Source organism: Melanostigma gelatinosum (assembly GCF_949748355.1).
Source record: "Melanostigma gelatinosum genome assembly, chromosome: 10".
In the NCBI taxonomy this organism is placed as follows: domain Eukaryota; kingdom Metazoa; phylum Chordata; class Actinopteri; order Perciformes; family Zoarcidae; genus Melanostigma; species Melanostigma gelatinosum.
Window position 1 is genome coordinate 10,438,130 of NC_136643.1, and position 22,710 is coordinate 10,460,839.

The 22,710-nt window shown below is 42.6% G+C and overlaps 1 protein-coding gene across 5 annotated transcripts in view; it reads left to right on the top strand.

Moving 5' to 3' along the window:
• Positions 1-998: 998 nt before the first annotated feature.
• The window catches only part of gulp1a (GULP PTB domain containing engulfment adaptor 1a), a 67,435-nt gene continuing 45,723 nt past the window's right edge, over positions 999-22,710 (top strand). For 2 of the 5 annotated variants that reach the window (XM_079277174.1, XM_079277177.1), the window contains exon 1: positions 1,000-1,174. The gene's annotated coding sequence lies outside the window, so the exon portion shown is untranslated. Of the gene's footprint in view, positions 1,175-2,190; positions 2,285-22,710 lie in introns of all 5 variants that reach the window. The other 3 variants (XM_079277175.1, XM_079277179.1, XM_079277182.1) reach the window with 3 other exon arrangements.

The following is a 22,710-nucleotide window of genomic DNA, read 5'->3' on the forward strand; positions in this document are numbered from 1 at the left end:
TGAACACAACAATTATTCACAACCCCTTTACAGCTATTTTGGCATTCCGCATGACTCGGCTATAAACCTTCTGTCACATGCAATAGCTTTCGCTGCTGTAAAGATAGCTAGAGGCCTTCTTACGCATCAGCTCCTAAACGTGAAGGTTGGATTTAGGAAGCAGTCCACTGAACTGTATCAAAGCTGTGCAAAATAGGAAGGCTACTTTACTTTGAGGTGCCTCGAAACTTTTATTTAATTTTGTAAACCCCATAAAACACACACACATACACAAAAAAGATAATATCCGACTATTTATAGATTTTTTAACTCAACTAACGAAGTAACTAACTTTACTGACGCTTAATTTATCTATTAATACAATTTGGAAAAGCTAAATCACTATGAGTAGTCTATTAGCTTAAGGTTTGGGATAAGACATATGGGCTTACCTTCGTTAGCCGGCTAGCATTACACCAGCTAACATTAATTAAGCAATTACTGTGTCCAATTACAGCAAAGATGAGACTAACGACTCGCTAGCATTTCTGAATGGACCAAATTCAGCTGCTAGGCAGTCCTGATAAACTTTACACTTGACGTTGTGTTTAAATGACTGTACTTTACTGGCCGTTTGTGCCATTATCTTTGCTTTTGGTGAACGTCAAAGTGTCCATTCTTTGACATTTACATGCCCAAATAGTAGTGCAGAAACCCCGAGCACCTCCTGAAGCAAAGAAGCTGCTTCATAACTTTCCTCAGCAAGGCATGCTTGCAACTACTTGGTGTGTAACTATTTTTTAAATGTTTTATTCAGACATTTATGTCCACTCTATTCACATTTTCAGAGCTGAGGCACAGTTTTCCCCCTTCTTCTTCTTTTTCTGTTAATGAATATGGTCGCGAAAGGGCAAGCCTCGTATTTTAATGTGGTGCCTGCCTCGCCGATTCTTTCCGGTCGCGTCTTTCCCCTCCTTTTCCCCCATATATTATTCAAGTTGCGACCAAAGAGCGTCAACCGAGTGCTCGTTGACGTCAGCGAACTTCTCCAGCAGCGGTAGAGGAGCCGAGGTCTGAGGAGGACAGAGGAGGGAACGAGACTGCTGGATGTGGAGCTCAGACCGTGGAGCACCGTGCACCTTGGGCTTTTTTATTTTCTACTACGGGACTTTTTCGGACCTCTTCTTGTTTCGGTGTAAGTACAGGCGGTCTCATTTGTTTTGCCCCCCCCCTCCCCTACCACCACCCCCCTCTTTGGCTATGAGAACTGAGATTCCCTCACTGCTGTTTCAGAGTTTAGCGGTCGAGTTTCTCGACAATCTCTCGTGTATCGGTGCACACGTTTGCAACCTGCGAGACGTTGCCCTGCCGTCAAAAAAAGTCGGAAGTTGACATTGTTCCCGTGGAGTACTTAGCATGTGTTTTCAGATTTTTATTCAGTCAAGCAATGTGCTCCACTTTTGTGTTTCCGTAATGAATGCACGCAACCGGACCTAACGGGAAACTTTGTTGCGCAAGTCCAGTGCAAGGTGGATTCTGAGCTAGCGTCGAGTTCCGCCTCTCTTTCGTGCTGTATTATTATTTTTCTTTTACTAGTTGTCACTTTGAAGCAAAATCACGGCAAAATATATGCGTGTCACCCACTCGCTGTGACCCTCTTTGACAGTTTTCGTAGTGGCGCTGACATTTGTATGTCCAGTCTCGGGTAGATATGTTGTGTCAGTCGTCGTTGTTGTTGTTGTTGTTGTTGTTGATGATGATGGAGGTAGCCTATACACGATAAGAAATGTCTACTTCTTACGGTGTCAGTATCTAAATATAAACGACTCAGGTTAAGCTGCTGTACCTCAAACACACATATTCTTAGGTTGTGAGCTAATGTAAAATATCTTCTGAGGCACTATTTCAAGAGTTTTGCTCATATTCGCTGTGAGTGTGTACAACCCGTGTGTGTGTGTGTGTGTGTGTGTGTGTGTGTGTGTGTGTGTGTGTGTGTGTGTGTGTGTGTGTGTGTGTGTGTGTGTGTGTGTGTGTGTGTGTGTGTGTGTGTGTGTGTGTGTGTGTGTGTGTGTGTGTGTGTGTGGACTGAGGCTTTGGGATGTTGAGAGCATTATTGTCAGGGGGAGGGGGGTATGGAGACAAAGGGCTCCCAGCCTTCATAATGAACAAGGATCTATTCAATGACATCTACCTTTCATCCTCACTTGTCAGACATCCCGCCTACGGTTTTCAATTGGAACTCGGCAACCAGACAATGGCTTTGTGAATTGCTGTTGCCATTGTGTTGCCGTGAGCTATTAATAACGTAAGTAATGGATATACAAACCCACTTGCTTTGATGACGGATAAGCGTCTGACTGTGTGGCACTTCTGGTTTTCTGTTCCAGGGTTCTCATTTCATGGCTGAGGAGTCACCGTTTTTTTTTTTTTGGTGGTTGTGAAAGAGAAGGTCTTTGGGAGACTTGTTGAAGTCAGCAATAACCATTGTTTCACACATTCTCAATCTGCCGTGTGCCTTTCTTTTTTAACAGGTTGATGGGGGTAACATGCATTGAACAAGCTCTGGATGTTTTGCAGCCGCCGGCAGCAGTTATTGAGTTGCTGCTCTCCAAGCATCATGATTTATGCTGTGAATATCAGCATGAATTAGCCCTGAGGGCTGAGGCTACTACAAATTGCAATTCAGGACAGTGTTAGTTGACAGTAGTAGAGCAAGGTGATCTTGTAAATCTGATTCCAAGCAGAGTTGAATAAAGCTCATGTGGATGTAGTGAAAAGTCTTACTCAGCTTCAAAATAGTGGTGATTATGAATTGCTGACAATGTTGTAAAGTTGGGAATGCTTAAGAAGCTGTAAAAAAAGAAAAACAAATCTCCTGAAAAATGTCTGTAATTCACTGTTGATGGAGAATATCATTAATACAAACAGTACATATTCAGGTTTAACAGGACGGATTTGAAATAGCAGGTGTGCATGCAGGCTTTTGTCATATGTTGTTTTCAGCCATCATTCGCCGTGTCATGTTTTAGGTCTAGGAGCCTCATGTCCAAAGGGTTTCAACACATGGTACAATGCCTGCATATGAATGGATGGAGTGTCAGCGTTATAGCAGGGGATATAAGAGCCATTTTGAGACATCCTGGCCTCATAATATAAACAGACACAAATTAAATCTCTTTCCTTTTTTTGTTGCCCCATTGTCTGCCTTTTTTCTTGTGAAACGAAAATATGCTTTGGATGATGTAAACAGGAAGTGCAGGGTTGCCATGTGGAGGGAGCCTTTTTTTTGTTTTTACAATTCTTTACATCTAGGTCACGTGCCTGTTTGTGTACTCATGAATGCACAATCAGCATGATCACTCCATTCTGATTGGATTCCTCAGCAGACTGAAGGAGTTTATTCTCAGTGGACATCTTCACTTGTACTGTATTTAAAAAAAACAAAAAATGGTAATAAGTTGTGATTTCAGTCGTCTGTTTGTGACATCTGTGTGTTCAGACATAATAGAATCAACAAAAGGGGGTGTCGGCTTAGCATGCAACAGGTTCAGAGGGTTGAATATATCGGTAGATTGCATTTAACACTGGCAAAGACAGACAGACAGACACCGGTGTTAAGTTACCTGGAGCAGGATTTAACACAATCAATCTGCCGCTGAGCTGAATCACACACATCCTGACACGTCTCGCTGTCAGATGGAGCAACTAGACGAGGGCTCGAGCGGTGTAGCCTCACTCACTGAACACGTGGCCTTCTGCCCAGTGTTGTAGCGCCTTCTGCTCGTTTGCAGAGGTCAACAGCTTAACATGTACTGCAGAAATAGGCAGTCGACTGATCCATTAGTCCAGTAGTTCTCAAACTTTTTCTGTCGCGCCCCACTTTGGAGGAAGAAAAATGTTCATGCCCCAACACAATTGTAACAAAATGGTCTATGTTGAATTTCTATTGAAACAACATTTTGTGACTCCTCCGTCTGTGCTTTTTCAAATAATAGAATAAAGAAAATTGCAATCACTTTTAAGTAAACCAGATTGCTCCATCAGACAAAAACAAATAAAATGTGCAATCACTTTGTTAGAACAATGCAAATAATGTTATATCTGTGCAAAAAATAACTACAATTTGGCAAAAAATAGCTTATTGCAATTGGCTGCAATTAACCTGTTTTGCACTCAACATCTTTTCAAGATAACAATGAAGTGCAACCTGTGAAAAACTAAACAAAACAAGTTTCATACTATCCGCATCTAGTTTTCAGACATAAAACACAGACTGGTCTCTCCTCATCTTCTACCGCGTTCACTGTGAAACCCAGAGCAAGATAGGCCTCATCATATGTTCTTCTTGGCTGCTTGCTGTTCGTCTCGCGATAGCTTTTCTGTTCCCGCCTGCCAAATGTCTCTTCATTTGGAACACTAAGCCACACATGTGAGTCGCCAAGGATCATGGCCGTCACGCATGCGCAAGCGTAAGCTGTTAACGACGTAACATAAACATTTACACGAAAGTACAGGCATTTCGGCATGTATTTATTTATGACTTTAAAAAAATTATTTTTTTTGAAATACAAAAATTCTGCATTTCCACCTGCGCCCCACCTGTAATACCACCGCGCCCCACAGTTTGAGAACCACTGCATTAGTCGATCGACAGAAATGGGAAGGGAAAAAAAAGAAGAAAAACAAAAAGCCTTTGTCGTCGTAGATAATTAAACACAAAATGTAGGATTGCGGAGGATAATTAGGATTCGCTGCATTTCTCTGTCATCTGTTATTGTTAGGTGAAGTCTTTAAAGCTATCTCAACATTTGTACACCTTCACTATTTTTTGGGCCATTTTTTTAGAAACAATTATTTACTAAATTGGAAAATGAATGGGCAGACTATTTGATCATGAATGTTAGTTGATAGAAGCCCTGCTAACATTGAAAGTGTTTTTACGTTTGGCTTGCCAGCATGTGTTACACTGACCTAAACCTCTAAATGTCTGTGGCCCTCTTGTCTGTAAGTATACCGCGCTTACAGATCAGCAACTGGTGCTGATCTGTAAATGCTATTTGGGGGAACAAAATCCATTCTTAGATGCATTATGCATTTAGGACTCGATGCAGTGAACTCGATAATTGGAAATTTAGACCCCAGTTCTCAATGTTATGATTCTGTGGTTCCCTGATTGGAACAGACGTAATGCACGTGCGTCTTGTTTGCATTCTAAGCCAGGCTAAATACAAGCGGCGTTTTGGTGAGGCTGAACTTGAGCAGCCGAATATGGATACAATCAGACCGGCAGCCCCTGGTTTAATAGCTAATTTATGGAAGCATTTCGCTTCTTCTTCTTCTTCTGGCCAAATAGGGAAGGGCGAAGCGAGTCACCAAGTTGAGTGCAACTTTATTTGCCAAGGCGTTGTATTTATTTTCTTGTTGGTTCTCTTTGCAGTGCTTGGAAGTGTAACCCTCCAGTCGACACGTCTCTTCTATTTGTAACTAATATTAAATGAATAAAAGATAATGGAAGTAAATTCATCAGTTTTTTAAAATTATGAATCATACAAATATGCGGTGTTTTAAAAATAGCAGATATTTATGATCGCATCGTAGCACTCTGAACCGGAATAGAATCGTGAGGTGCTGAGAGATTCCCAGCCCTACCAATCACGCCTGTTCTTTGACTCAATAACAGTAAATATATAGTCATACCCAGACCTGTCAATATAACTACTTTAGTCAGACGATATATTGTCCCAAAAATAATGGAGATAAACAATATTATTGTCATTTAAACACCATTTTAATGCCACTTATATAATGATCATATAATAGAATAATGATGTGTGTACACACTGTTTAATACCTTTTTAAGTCTTAAAGATATTCAGGAATTGGAATGTGAAAAAAAAAATATATATAAATATATATAGATGGATAAATACAACCAGACAACCCAAAAAAAAAAAAAAAAAAGGCTCTCAGCCCAAAATGTTCCCACACCGAAGCTGTGGAGTGCGGCTTATTCTTCCAATCTTTCTAGCTGTTCAAAGGCCATCTGGGAAAAACACCTATTATCGATGTCATCTTCACTTCACCTGGTTCCTTTTAGCTGTGTGTGTGTGTGTGTGTGTGTGTGTGTGTGTGTGTGTGTGTGTGTGTGTGTGTGTGTGTGTGTGTGTGTGTGTGTGTGGAAGCGATGTCTCAGCCATGGCCCACGCAGAGCAGATGAGGGGACAGATGCAGCGACCAGAAATGACAGCAAAAACAAAAACGTGTCTCGCCGTAGTTTTCTCTTCATTCGGCTTAAAAAGAAATGCTTCTGCACGGTGCCCAAGTCTTCTAGCGGTAGGGGAAACCCCGCTGTTTATTCTGGCATCGTGTTGGAGACGTTCTGATGTAAACAAACACAACGGGGTCATGTCGTATGACAAGTCGATAGTGGAATCATCATTCTGGTTAAGAGGGGAGAAAAAAAACCAGCCTTGGCTTGTTTGTATTTTTTTAAACCAATCACAATCCTCGTGGGCGGTGCTCTTGCTAATTATGTGCCGTCTATAGCGATTGTGATTACAGTAACGGCTCGCCCATATTGACTGTCACAGCCGAGAAATGGCCGCGTTAGTTAGGAAAAGCGACCGTGCTGCTGCTCTAATGTTGACATCACTCATGTGTGCGACTCGCCGCCGGCCTTCAGAAGGTCCGGCGCACCTCATCTTCTCCGTGCGAGATCACACAGTGACTGATAACATCATCACCGATCTGCTCCGTGCTCGCCATTCCTCACTGTCACCGGAGAAAAACTCTATCGACAACAAGTTCATCTTTCCACCTAGAGTTGTCAGATTGCGGGAAAAGCCTCTTCGTCAGTCGGAAACATCAGAGAGCTTCTCCTCCAGCGCGACTACTGCAGGCTCTTACACCCCAGGAATCAAATTGGAGCAGGATGATTACACGGCCGCTTATTACCAGCTCAATTTTCCCCAACGTCGTTGCGTCTGTTTCCAAATCGAATCCCTTGTGTGGGCTAAAAAAATCACACAAGTGACTTTTGCCTCAGTCAAAGACAATTAATATTTGTGTCTTGCAGGGCGAAGGTGTCGACTCCTACAAATGTCAAAGCCTTTGTTCTCACCGTCTCTGTGAATTAATTAGTCCGCTCGGCATCTCAATTAATCACGAGCTTCTGCAAATGAGACGGCTGAGGTAAACTTGGGTCTATGCATGTAACTGCCTGTTTTCCATCCTCGTGTCCCGTTTTCTTCTGTCCCTGGATGAGACTGGTTCATATATAGCGCTGTTCCAGTCTACCGACTGCTCAAAGCGCTTTACAACACACGCCTACCCGTTCATACGCTGATTGGCTGCCAAGGTGCCAACCTGTTCATCAGGAAAAAGGTGAGTGTTCGCAGTGCCTTGGTCAAGGACACTTGGGACATGCTCTCTAGGGGAGCCGCGAAGCTTACAATTACAAAACAACTGCACTAACTCCTGAGCCACGCCGCCCCCATATTGTAAAAAGCTTATTTTTTAGTGCTAATGGATCTTTTTTTTGTTAACTTCATATGATGTGTCATTCTGGAAGAATATTAAGATGCACGAAGAGAAAAAAATGTATGAATACTGAAGTCCCAGGCACTTGAAAAGATATATTTGACACTGTGATGTTTGAGATGGAAATAACACTTTTTATGACACTTTCTAATGCATAAATTATTTTAAAAGGCCGGCATAGATAACACAGAAGGTAAGACGGTAGCTTCAGTTATATTTCAATTAAACCCGCCAATACAATGTGCAGTTATAGCTGTATAAAGTAATCTTAAGACTTGTGTTTATTGCCCTCCTTTTGACCCATGGGTCATGAACATAAAGGCTAACCATACTATCCCTTAAACATAGAATTTCAGTTGTCGATACCAATACCAATTCCAGTAATCCCTCAAATCTCATGGTACAAAACCAAAACAATGAATCCCATGTGTCCCATGTCATAATGGGTTTGACACATTATTAATCCTTGATCCGCCTCTAGTTAAACACATCATAATAATGGTATCATTTTCCTGTAATAGAAAATTAATTGGCAACTGTAATTGCCAAGCATTCTTGGTTAACAAGGTTTTACAAGTTTTCTTTTTTTTGTTTGTCATTGGTTAACAGGGTTGCACAATAAATTCCGATTGTAGTTTCATTAAATCAAGCTTCTAAATGTTAAAGAGTTGACACCTTTCTCTAATCAACAGCAAACTGATTATCTTTGGGTTCTTCAACCATTCGTTGACACAAAACAAGCAATATGGTGATATCACCCCATGGTGATATCACCATATTGCTTGTGCTATGGAATATTGTAACTGAAATATGTTATCGACCAAATAAAGTAAAATGTAAGTTTAGAACTCAGTATAGTTCGGTATAGTCTTTAGTTAGTATGTTTTTTTTGAGATGGATCCACCACTGACTGGACTTACCAGGTCAGAATTGACATCGCGGATACGCTTGTATTGGAGTCTATACCACAGGAAGCTACATTGCTTCTGTGCAGTAGCAGTAAAAATTGGTGTTGATCTGTAATCACACCGCTGCTCTTTCACTCAATAGATTTTTGTAGAGGTTGATGTAATATAATTAGGTCCACCAACATAATGGGACTTGATCAAATATACATACAACAACAACAACCAAGCCGATATTATAGACGTTTTTTGTTGTCTGGACACATTTTATTTCATTTTTTACAGCAGTTGGACCCGCTCCCCTTTAAAAAGTCCCGTAGTGTAGTTGTGCCTTAAGGGCTTCATACAGGCTCAGCACTTACCGCCTCACTTCTGTGACAACTCGTAATGCAATATTTCTCCCAATGTCGGGAAACGTTGTGAAGTGTTGCAGCCTTGTTTATCTGACACACAGATGTACAAGACCTTTATTCACAGCGCTCGCTCGTGCAATAGAAAGCTTCCGTTTCATTGGTAGTACTTTGAAAGGTCAGCTGGTCAAAGTTGAAATATGCTGAGATGCAAACTGAATTGTCAAAGAGTAGTGCCGACACCAAGGTAGGCAGCAGAACTGTACCATGGGAAACTATGTCAGTCGGTGCAGATCTGTTTTTACCACAAGCCTCCACATGTGCTTTATCAAGAATATCATTTGTAATGTCGTGGGACTAATTGGTGTCCATAGCTCTTAGTGATTATTTAACACAGTGCATGTAACCGTACAGTCCGTCTATGTTAAATAATATGCTTCTACAAAAGGATGCTACGCCTTTCCATTTGTAAGTTGTTTGAGCAAGGCCTCTGTGTAAGTGTGGCTTGTTATAATATTTCTGAATTATGCCCAGTGTGCACAGGGAGGTAAACATCGTCACTCTGGAGCCTTTCACAACACAATCTAGGGAAACATGCACGTCAAATATACAATGTCATAAGGAATAAACTCCATTGAGGTAGAACAGCAGTTGTATTGCCTGCAGTTTTAATTTGTATTGCACTATTGTGTGCAGTAATAACATCTCTTGTAGCATAATGTGCTAATATTGTTAAGAGCTATTATAGCTATTGATATTAACTCATTGCAAATATATCAGTATTGGCATGTAGTTTTTCTTTTATCTGTCAAAAGACAGTTGCATCATTTTTTTATAGTTGGCCCAAAACCAAAGTGATGAAATAATTCATTATGGCTAGCATACTCTTGATTATGTAGATGATGCTATTTCAGCTGGAGAATTAATAAACAATGATTAAAATAATAAAAAATGAATACATTTCAATGTTTAATTACTGCCCCGCTGATTATATTCTCCTCTAAGTGTTCGAGTAAATTGCCATAAGACAATGAAAAACGTCCACCACAAGTTTGTAGAACTAAAAGTGACGTCCCTTAATAAAGTAGACAACAATGAGGATAAATATCCCAAACTGTCATTCGGACGATTCATGAAAATGTCACAAGAAAGTTTGTTGCAGCGATATTTGAGTTCCGTTTACCGGAACCCTTTAAACGTTTGTAGACCATAAAATAGATGAACGAGTGCGAGAGGCACTTTCTGCATTCATAACCATCTGTTGCCCGTTGACATTCGGATGCAAACGTCTTTCCGGGATAGGTCAGATGGATCTAAATCACAACCTGAGACGAGCCGATAACCGAGGTAAACGGAGCAGGTGAGCTGATGAGAAAGAGCTCCCATCAGCCTCATTACATTATTGCTTTCACACTGTGACTCCAGACCTCCTCTGATTCGAGGCAAATCACGACGGCTGATTTGAGTTAATGCGGCCCCGCGTCTCTGGCTCTGCGTGAGGCGCTGCATGCTGTTCCTGTCTCCCTCTGTTACACTTTCCCGCCCTTCCTGTCTGAATTCATCGAAAAGGCATTTGTAAAAGCTAAAATGCCCCCAACACGATTCACACATTTGCAGACGTTTAGCTATTAATATGCTCCCTTGTAGTGTTTCATTCCACTGTGTGTTTTGAAGAACGGGTGCTTGTGTTAACACAGTGTAGTGTTTGAAATCGAACAAGAAGAAACCTGTGACTTGAGCATGTTTTTTCGTGTCGTTGAAGGCTGGGTCAGCGCAGAATGCCAATGAGGAGTGCTTGGCTTAGTTTAGGCATGAATAACGTTTTACATTCTGATTAAGGAAAGTCTCTCTGCAATCTAATTTCCTGATGAATGTGGCCTCCGCCTTTTTGTAAGGGATAAGCTAATGGGATGAGAAACACGGCTTTCGAGCAATTAGCGCTCGTAGCTATCAAAATTTGATAGCGGTGCTGACACAAGACGTGGACCGAATGCGAAGTCGCTTTGCGGTTTTTTCATGCTTTTCATATCGTTCATGTCTTCTCTTGGCAGCGAGCTCCTCAGCGTCAATGGAGAGATGACCTTTTATTGTGTTGTGGAAATCCAAATTCCCAAAAGTCCAAATCCACGGGGTAACGCATGTTGTTCGCTCGGGAGTACATTTGTATTCCTGCAGCTCTGTGCGCGCTCAAGACCCTGTGGCAGCTTATTTGACTCATGGCTCACCCACACTGTAGTGCAGAATAAGCTCTCCACTCAGACAAGAAAGCCGAACTTCACTCTCCCGCTTTGATCAAACATTCAGTGAAAACGCTTGCTACTGGCTGGAATCAAACGCACTGCCATGTAAGTCATTGAAACCACATCAGACAAAGGAGGGCCGCACAAAGACAGCTATTAGAGTGTAGTAGTTGTCTCTGTGCGGTTCCCTTTACATACCCTAATACCAGGGGTGTGTACTTTGGTATAAGTACTGCTACATTATATAACTTTACATACCATTTAAAGCTACTCATGTTTAAAAAAAACTGTCCACTTAATCCCCCACCAAAAAAAAAAACCAACCTATTTTTGAATACAAAACTTTAAAATGCTACTTTGCTGGTCAGCAACCAGTCATATGGTAACTCAGGAGGAACTTTGGCTTTGTAGTGCTCTGATTAATATGGCATGCAGTTAACACACCAGTCATCATTTTGCTATCATGTAAACTGAAGTCCTGGCTTTTGATCTGGAGAGATATTTTTCCATTTTTTGAATGGTGCTATAGATCATTTAAAATTCCTAGCATATCTATTGCATCCACGCGGCTCTCAACATGGGGTCGGCTGAGCCGCTGACTTGCAACAGTGCTAACAACGGCAAAGTGCTGACAGAGCCAACAGTCCTATCCTGGATGCGAAAAACGGGGGGTGGGAAAAACATTTTCTATTTTAGAACAACATTTAGATATTGTGTTTGTCACATTTACAAAGCTGCACATCTCTTATTTGTTATAAATTATTGATTCTTACTGGGCGAACATGTTCGTTTCTCAGTTCCTCATTTCTAAATATCGTTTATAGCCCTGGCCCCTGATTGATGTTTGTGATCACTATCAAAATATGTCTACATATGTCTACATATGCTATGATACTACAGATCTGCATATCACAATGTAAGAAGATGCTGCCACAGTGAGCCAGCTATAAACGTAGAGCTGTAGCTGACGGGCGCATAATGCATTTCATGCAAACGTCATACTCGACCATGTAGAGATTTGCCACAACCGGCCCCACCAACGCGTCTCTTGTTTGGTCTCGTTACTGGTGAGCGCTGATGGCTCCGACCAAATCAGACCGACTTAACACCGTCGGCGCTGCGGTTCCAATTCGGGCCGACGCTTTATGACACATGTCGTCTTGATCGAGCGCCTCCCAAAGAAATCAATGGCACACGACCATCCGAGGCGTCCCCGGTTAATTCAAGAAGTCGTCCTGTTGTGGGCGAAAAGAACCCACCGCTTTTCATGGCTCTTTTACTTCTTGATGAGTACCATTCATTTCCAGTGGCAGGCTTCGTCGCTCCGCAGCTGGCTTTTTTTCTTCTTTTTTATCCGGTTGAGACAGCATGACTGCATTATCCTCCTCCTGGTAATGAATTGGCAGGAGTTATGTGTGTTTTATTGCTATTGTTTAGCACTTTAGTTGGGAGGCTGATTTCTCTGTTCATTCTCTCAGTATACGGCATATCTCATCCTTGCAGGCCTGAATGGCTATTTATGTGTTGTAGATGTTTTTCCAAGGCTGCAGTCTGTGGAATAAATACTTATCCTTCTCGAGTACATTATTTATTTATCTTCTACACTGTCAGCCTGGAAGCTTCCCCCATAAAGATCATTCACATTAAAGCTAATTCGATTTATTCTGGCTCGTTATGGTGCCGCCTCCCCACGCAAATTTCATTGTTGCTGTTGTTTGGGCTCTGAGTTGACTACGACATAAAGCTTCTTTATCACTGTGGCATATACTTGGCTGCCTCAGCTAAGTCGCTTCTCCAACATTATTGTGGTTTGGTCAGAGAAAGATATAACGTCAAGAGATTTGAAAACCAATTACCGATAACAACCCGTGTCATCTATCTCTGGGCAGACCATCTTTTTCCTCATCTGCTGTCAGACTACATAGTCTTGCATGTCTCCGAAGCCAACAAGCACAAATCTACTAAAAAAGATGGGTAAATCATTTTGAGTGTCGCAACCCCTTTTGTGAGATGACTTGTTTCACGATCAGCATTTGATCAATTTGGTCAACATTTGGAAAGTCTAGAAGAGCTGCAAGATTGACTTATTTCAACCCCATTCATGTTAGCATCGTGCTAGCTAGCTAGTTAGCCAACTTGATCGGCAGAAGTCTCAAAAGTAGCGTGCAGCAGTGAGATAGACGACAATAAGTGTTGTATACACTGTACATATGTGATCAATCCTCAACGACCCGTTACTTCTTAAAAAACATAATTCCTGAGGACAATACTCTTGAAACTGCAAACCACACCATTTGTTTTCCCCCCCATGTTACTATGAGAATGTAAATATCTACATTGATAATGCATATGTGATTACCTTAGTAAATGGATGTAGATGTGCGACATCAACACAACATTTCAGTTATTTGATCGCTGTACATAATGGGGGAAAATGTGTAAACTAATACAAATGTGGTTACAAAATAAAACATTGTTCCAACATGTTTGGTCATATCGTCCAGCCCTAACACATCACTTAACAAACATCTACAAAAGCAGAATTCTAAGTGTAATATTCCCTCCACTATTAGCTCTGTTGGTCTCTCTTTTTAAGGAAATATCAAGCTTTCTAAATGCTCCATTTCCACCATTTCCATCACCGTGTCCTCCAGCTATAGTCGCTTACTTTCTTTTTCTGCTGCTCTGTGTTGGATTGTACTGCTGAATCTGCAGTGAATGAGCCAAAACAGTAAATTTGGAGGCTGTTTAACTAAAACCAAGCTTAAAGACCCTCTAAAGCTCTGCAGAGCCGAGAGAAGCTGCAGAGAGCAGGGTGGTGATTCTCAGTGTGCTCTTCACTACAAACTGCACCTTTTGACATTACACTTGGAAAAAGTTCTGTTGTGGATGTTTTCGATGTCGCACTGTCACAGCAAACCAGAATTGTTTTCAGTCTCCTGTCAGCCGTTGCTTCGCTTTATCCCACTCAGCAGCTTGGTTGGTGGTTGCCTGGAAAGCTTGTTTGGCAGCATGGCCAAAAAATGAGGCCAGTGAGGAAATCCAGTGTGTAATTGCAGAACTCACAGCAGCCTGGGTTAGCTCTTTGTGCAGGGGCTGAGATACAGACCTGGAGGGTGACTTCTCAGGGACTGTTGATGCAAGCCCGGCCGGATAGTCAAGTCGATACCATTTAAATATTATATCAGAAATTGCAAACTGGTAGGATCATTTTCTCATAGACTTCTATACAATCAGACTTGTTTTTGCAACCAGAGGAGTCGCCCCCTGATGGCCATTAGAAAGAATGCACGTTTAAGGCTCTACCACATTGGCCTCATGTTTGAGACGCGGAGGTCGCCTCCTGATACCAGTTTTGACTGCAGTTGGTTCAATTCTAATAATCACAGAATTTTGTATTTTAGAGTATACCGAAAGAAAAGAAAACATTTGACTTTTCCCTCAGGTTTACATCAAAAACCTGACAAATCACTCATTACATTACAGTCACTTAGCAGACGCTGTTATCCAAAGCGACTTACAATTCAGATTCTGTCACACCGTAGGCACAGCTACGGGAGCAATTTGGGTTGAAGTGTCTTGCTCAAGGACACATCGACATGCGCCTAGCGGAGCCGGGGATCGAACCGCCGACCCTCTAAACAAAGTATAAAGACGTGCTGGAACAAAAACACATCAAACATATGAAAAAGAATAGCAGCCAACGTGTTATTTGATGATTTTGGATTACATACTGGCAGAGTATCCTGCAGCAGTGTCTCTCTTTTTTTTTAAATAATACTTTGCCATCAAACCCTGCTTCGAACACTTCCCTTGTCATGAGGAAAATTAGAAGTCACAAAATTCCCGACACTTAGCTGAGGACTTTCGTCACAGTAGCGTGACCGAAGGAGACATCTCTCAAAAATATGAGGGAATGGTCACGCTCGGCAAATACCCTCCATTTGCATCTGCATATTTTTAGATAACTCGGTCGCTTTAAGTTGCATTGTAGCCATTCTTCTTTAACGTTCCCGCACACGCAAACAACGAGTATTGGGACCTCTGTCACCTTCATAAAGCACACCTTTTCTTTTCTTTCTGTCCTTATCTTGACCTTTCAAAATCCGATGTCCCAACTTTGTTATTTGTTCCAGTGGGGCAAAGCTCATCTTCTCCCCTCCCCAGGCTTCTTTCTTCCCGCCATGCCTTTGCTGTAGCCCCTGATTGTGCCTCCTCCATCTTGTCACGGCCCTCTCGCTGTCACAGAGGAACAGACAGTGATGGATGCTAATCACTTTGCCCCCCCCCCTCTTCCAGCCTTTCAACCTCCTTGTTGTTGAGCTCAGGCTGCATTCATTGAGCGTCGCATAAAGAAGGATGCGTACATTAAAAAAACGTGGAAAATAAACAAGAAATGTCTGTGCATTTCTACTAAATCCTTACCACAAGCTACAAATACAAAAAAATGATTTCTCCCTCTGATGTGAAATACAAAGTGAGCTTTCCCCGGCCTCTAATCTACTCTGCTATTCATATTGGGTTTATAAAGTGCAGGAAATGAAACACTTTACAGTCTGAGACGGTCTGAAATATCCAATATTATCTTCTCTTTTTTTTGTGGGCCCAAAACCACTTATTTCTTCTTTGCTAAAAAGATGAAGTTCAGGCTGGGAGAGGTCTCTCGGTGAAGCTACCTCCAAATAACCACTTTGATCTGGGCGGGCCTCGTGTCCTGTTTCTTTGCACAGATGGCTTTGTTATGTTTATTGCTGTGGATTGTTGCTCACTGTAATCGTTTGAAATATTTCTGGGCAGCTGATTCAAATGTGTGCTGCACAAAACAATTAGAATTCAATCCATGATGATGAATAGGAGCGAGCCCGTACACACTCCTAAACAATCCTAAACAACAATTTCTCAGCTTTGCGATCACAGCTACTGTGCACTCTTAGTAGGACAGCTGTTCTTTACAGACTGTGGCAAGGTTATCAGGAGCGTGATAAATACTGTATATCACAGTGAATTATGTAGCCGGCCCCCCTGCAGTGTGCAAAAAAGGCTCGCATCCAAAGATATGCAAGAGATGACAATTTGTTTCCAAGCGAGAGCCTGATGACTCGTTCAGCATTGGAGCAATATTCATGACTCGGCTTAAACGCTCTTGATCTGCCCCACGGTGAGTTTTGGGTGTAAGAACTGAGGGATTCCTGATCAAGATGAGCTGGAAGAAGTCCGAAGATGTGTTTGGTTTTGCTCAAGTTACCCTCGAGGCCTTTCTTTTCCTGTCACAGCTCCTCCGTACACTGACAAAGAAGGATCGCCCCGTTGGCAGATTGTTTTGGCCACACATGCATTGAACTTTCAAGTTGGCACGAGGTCCGCCTTTCTTTTGTGTGACTGGAATCCACTCCAGGGGAAGTTCAGTCCAGGAGCCTTTAATGTGGGGCCGGGTAGGAATATACCCAAGCCGTGTGTCTCAACAGCGTCAGTAAGTTCAGTAAAAGGTTGCCGCGTCAGTCTTGCGGGGAACACTATGACTTCAGGAAACATGATACACAAGAGAAATCAGCAAAATGTCAAAGAAATACGAGCAATTAATTCCATCCCACAAATTGCAGTCATTATAGAATACGTCCATAGACTAAAACAACCTCCAGAGGGAATGCCATAAGGGAAGCCATGAATTTAAACATGTGATTTAATGCACATTATATATTTTCTTTTTACAGGGAATGTGAAATATGCCTATTCCCTGGAGGGTTTTGACTGCTGAATGGGTGAAGTAAATGTGACTCTGACATATATTACGTCTGTTTCATGTTCGATAGAAAGAAAGGAGAGAGAATTTTGTCCACAGATGACTATACAAATAAATTGTTTCAAAATGGAACAATGCATTTTGATATGGCTTTCAGGTCATATCGCCCCCACCCTCACTGCCATGCAGAGTCACCATGATAATACGTTTTCAGGAAACCATTCTCCAAGAAAATGAGAATACTGTAATCCAATTTACCGTCTTCGTTTGTCCCACTTGTGAGTTTCCTCAGTGTGCTACAGCATTGGTGTTGCTCAGCATAGTCTCCCATTGTCATCTATCTTTAGTGGCACACTTGGCCTGGAGTCGGCAATAAAGTTAATGAAAATTGATGACTTCCCATCACTGGCTTGGACATATTGTCTAACGTGTTCCCGTCAAATTTGAAAATCAAAACTGAAGTCTGCTGTCAACGCACCACAGCTGCCGAGATGCTTCCAAAGATCAACACATTGGGAAAGGTCGCTTTTCTAAGAATAGACGTAGAAGGTTTGGAGGAAAGGGCACTGCTGAGTAGAAGCTCAAGAACAACCAGCGTCATTGCAAGACATGTACAGTGTCAAAATAAGTTCTGCTTAATATTAGCGAGAATATTAGCAAGAAGTGCTTGCCATTCAATCGCTGGAAAATGCAATTCTTACAGACAAAACCTTAAACTGTCAAAAGTGTTCGATACCAAATCGCACCTTTTGTTTTTTTCAGTGGTGTTCCCTAAAGTCTTGGTGTCTTAATGTGGTATTTTGAAGGAATTCTTGGCCATTTTTGATATATTTTCAATTGGTATAAAATCATTCATCTCGCATCAAATCGGTGTAATAAATGGTATCATCCCAGGAATTGCTGAAAATACCTATGATACATAAGAGCTTGGGTATGGCCATCATATACTTGCATCATAATGTTCTAAGCCCTTATACACTCTAAAAGGCGCCTAAACAAAACACAATATTTATTACAGATTCATGAATAGAAACACTTCACACAGTGCTGTGCTGAGCTTCTCAGATTGATCTTTAGGTTCTCATCTTTCAGGTGATGTGTACCGTTTCTATCTGGCATATATTGTTGACCTGCTATCTCCCTCCGAAGATCCCCTCTCCCCTCAAACTAAATAGACAGAAATGTGACTTTGGTGAAGAGGAGCCGAGTGGAAGATGTTAGAAATGCTGCTTGCCCTCCGTGACACTATGCTGATTCCACCCACTGAAGTGTATTTTTCACTGCATTGAGTCGAAAGGACTCATTTTTCGTTTCCTGTAAAGAGAAAATAATGAACGTCATTCAGTCACCTCGAGATTAAGGCTGTTTTTAAACAATGTCTACATTTTTCCTTGAGTGTCTCCTCGAAGGAAGCTGCCATTAGAGGACGTGTCCGACTCTTCACTTTGGCTTCAACTCTGAGTTTCCTCTTTGCCATGTTTGGGGGCCCGATCACATCTTTCTACCTTTTTTATATTGTGCAATATTGCAATGCAGCTATTTAAGGAGCTTGACTCGCTTGGTTTTCTCTGGGCCATATAATGTTTTTCTGACAGATTTTTACATTCAACTAGAAATTCAACAAACCTTTATTGACACGAGTATAAAAAAAAATCACAATTCTTAGGCCTGGGGAGCTTGTTGTGGAAGGGCACTGCAAAGGAATGCTCTGAGTCGAGAGTGTTTTCAGGACGCTAGCTGCACAGTCGGGAAGCAGGGATTGATTCGAGCAGAGCCCCCTGTGGTGCCGGATCGGCAACCGGGCCCCAGGAGGCCTGGTGGAATGGAGAGATTTTGACGAAAACACAGGCAAATTCTAGCAGCAGCCTAAGTGTACCACTTTCAGTCCATCGGGTCGAAAAACCTTCTTAGACACCTGTAAAGTTCTGCGACTGCATCGTGCACAGTTGCGATGCTTTCACAGACATATAAACACGCAGAAGAAGCACCAAAGAGCGATTCTGTGGTAGTTCCAGTCTCCAGGACCACATTTTGCAGTGATGACACACACACACACGCACCGACGCGGCCAGGTTTGACGTCCTCGGGAGTCTTAATTTCCCTTCTGTTATAAACTCACGGCTGTAGCATTCTGCGTTAACTCATCACCCGGTCTTTTGAGACAAAGCAGCGGGGAGGACGTCACAGTAATCCAATCTACTGGAGATAAATCGCACGTTCACGTTTTCCTCTGCCGAAAAGGTGGGTAGGAATTGGGGCTTAAAATAATCTGCAGAGATTTTCCAGGCTCAACTGCCTCAGCTAGACTCTCAAAATCCTGCTGGAGCTCAAAGGATAGCCTCAGCCTTTAGTGGTTAGCACCTGCACGGACAATTACATCCTGGGCGGGATGGAGTCTGTTTGCCTCATAATAATAATATCCCGAATCAATCAGTGGATACAAGCGGGAAGCGGTAGTGGCAGCTACAGGAGCAAATCAGGGCTTCTTGTGTTGACTGAAGACAGAATGCATCTTGTACAACCAGGGTCACCGACACACAGAAACCTCTCTTTTACAAGTGTCGGCATTCACTTGCAATAGTCCCTTTTTCATTGCCATTCTGTTGCCGGAGCGACAGCCTTGGGCCAAGTTTTACTTCCTGTCGGCTACTGCATTAAAAAAACATTGCAACAGGAAACACAAAGGGGGCCCATTTAGGGTCTTTATGTTGTCGAGTTTGAAAAGTTGAAACATTTACAAACGGTGTGTTTCTTCAGCAGCCCGTTGGTTTGACTTGCTCAGGTGAGCTGCTTGAGGAAGTGTCAACACCAAGACAAAGGGAGAAAAGCTCTCCTTCAGCTTTCAAGTGTGATGCTCAACGAGGGCACGGGGGGGGGGGGGGGGTATTTGTTGTCTGTCGAAACCCTTCGAACGACATGAGTAAGTACTAGAACGCACTCGCACACTCTGAAGCAAAATGCTCGGTGAGCCAGGCTCAGCAGAGCCGGAGATGAAGTGAAGTGCTTCTGTACTTGTACCCTAAATCAAGGAGGTGTGCTGGTAGTGTGGTTTTTTTATCAATAATACAAATCCCCGCGTTGCATTCACTTGTCAGCCAGCGGCCTTGCTGCGTGCAGAGGCGGGATAGATTTCGCATCCCTCCCACGGAGCCACAGTCCAACTTCGGCTTGACTGAAGTTGACCACGGAATATCAGTGAGTGTTTGAAGTGGGTCAGGTTGTACAGCAAAACTGCTGTAAGTTCCCTTTTTCTTCTAAAGCACACCAATGTAGATTCTGCTGTATCAGAGTTCTCTGCGGTGTGTGTGTGTGTGTGTGTTGCTGGCAAAGTTTCAAATCTTCTGAGCTGCAGTATATGACATGATCACAAACACAGTTTGCACTTCTCATATGTCTCTGTTGTTTTTTTTCAACAGACCTTCTTTTATTGATTACATGTCCGACTCAATTTTCTCCTCCCTGTGTACACTGAAGAACGCCAGCCTCGCAGCTTCAAACCACAGGGAGGGAAATCTAGTTTATATTTTGCTCCTCCCGGATCTCATTTAGGAAGTTTTTTCGCCAATCTTTTCTGGAAACACTTTACTCAACAATTTTATTGCTGGGATCTGGGGGATACGGATGAATACCGAAAAAGTCAAGAAGAAATATGATGATAAATATTTGAATTCGTTCACTGATAGTAAAAAGTGCCTATGAACATATATAGTGTGTTTCATCCCTGATACGGAGCATGTTTATGATGCAGTGTATATTATATGCAGATTATTACTGTACATGATTTTCCTCTTTGAAGAAGAAACATTCCTTTATTAGTCCCACAGTGGGGAAATTATTCTCTGCATTTGACCCATCCCTGTATATGTAGGGAGCAGTGGGCTGCCAATGACAGGCGCCCGGGGAGCAGTTAGGGGTACAGTGTCTTGCTCAGGGACACTTCGACACAGGACACGGTGCAGCCGAGGATCGAACCGGTGACCTTTCGGTTGGCGGACAACCCTCTCTACCCAGTAAGCCACTTTGCTCTGTTGTTATGGAATTTTAGATGACCCTGAATACATCACATTTGGATTCAGAATGGCAGTGATTGGATGGGATTCTTTACAGCTGACGGGAGGCATAACATGCTTTATTCTTCTTTTTTGTTGCTACGCTTCTTTCTCATTTAGTTGGTTAGGTTCTTGGATTCTTTATTTCTTTTTTGAATCACAGAAGGTTGAGAACCCCTGCAGTAGATTCACAACATCCCCAAATCATAAACCCAGTGAAAAAAATGTTGTGATGACAAACAAAAACAAATAACTCGTATGATAAAGTAATATTGGGTTTCAATCAGCAGTGCAAGATTGCTCAAGAGACGCTAACAGTTCTCAGTGGTGTATTTAAAGCACACAAACATAATCTTTTCCCATCGTCATTTCAATGCCGTGAGAGCGCTAATGCACCGTGAAGGATGAGCTATTTAGAAGCGGCCCAGGAGTCAAGAAGTATCCGCTTCTTATATTCATCGCTGTAATTATTTTGAGCAACCTTTTTGTTTCTCAGATGTCTCAGAGTCTGTAGTTTGTCTGTGTAGGGTGCTTTTTACGATGCTTTTTAAGATGCTTTTTAGGGTGCTTTTTAAGATGCACTCGCCAGCTCGTACCCTCTGCGCACGGAGTCTGGACATGGAGCCCTTCTGGTTGCAGGAGGAGTCCCGGCCCTCAGGAAATAAAAAAACGTGTCGGAGCCAGTCCGGCGCTATCTATGCCTGTGCCTGCCTCTTATCTACCGCTTCCAGCATGCAGCTGTGTGCCGACTGGATCTGTGCTGCTGCTGCCCACACGACGTGCTGCTTTTTCTTATCAGGAAACTTTTTTACAGCCCAGAGGGAAGAAAAAGAGGTTGAAGGTCTTTGGGGGAACGTTTTTAATGAGAATTATTAGTGTGGAAGGTGCTGCACCACCAGGACCTCGTCCACTAAAACACATTCCTCGCTAATAAGCACCCCCACCTGCACCTGGAGCAATGAGGAGAACTTGATTCCAGAGTTTGATTGCACTTACGTAATCACTCCCTCTCCTGGTTCTCGGATTCACTTTAATAGATGTGTTGGATTTACTACATTAGTAGTAGACCTGCTGTAATCCTCTTGTTGGATTTGAATCCAATTTTCTGCGACAACTATCTTTATTGGTAATTCAAATGTGCCCTCCTTTAGTCTGCTGCAGCCCCTGAAATCGTTTTGAGACCTTCAGCTGGGTTCATGTTTTGAGCCTTTCGGGTCCCATTTCATACGGGGCCGTGCGAACACACTTGGACTTGACTTGGAATGCTATATCAAGGCCCCGCTTCTTTGAGTTTGTTTTGGAGTCGACTTTCTGCTGAGCTGTCAAAACTCACTGAAGGAGATCCTTCATGACAAGTAACCCGCCCCCCCAACCCCCCCGGACTTCCAAGCTTCTCACTGCCTGTGTATCTTAATTGTGATTTTTGGGTGATGGGCTTCCACTAACGAGGGGGAACATGGTGAATTAATTTCAGCTGAATGGAGCTGTGATCCTCGTGCCTTTTTTCTTTCACATGTTCCCCCAACGTGCCGTTATTACAGGGCCGAGCAGTGCAGCGTAAACTGAAGCCTTTTATTGGGGGCTTGATTGCCTGCCCACTAGCCGCGGACCAGGCTCTTCCCTCCATGGCGTTTACACTACTACCGATGGGCTTAATTGAATCGTTAACCACTTAACCACATAATGACATTGAGTTTCGCAGTGTGCACAGCATCCTTAACACCTGTTTTCTTGCTGAGATCCATTATGTAACCTGACGAAGGTCGAATGAACGTTATTAAATATCTCGGAATGCAATTGAAGAAGACGGCGCCAGTGAGTCCTGTGTTTCTGCGCGATCTATAATGTAAAACCCACTTTTCCTAAACTCATTGCTTGAGGGCAGATGAAGATGTTTCTTTGTCTATT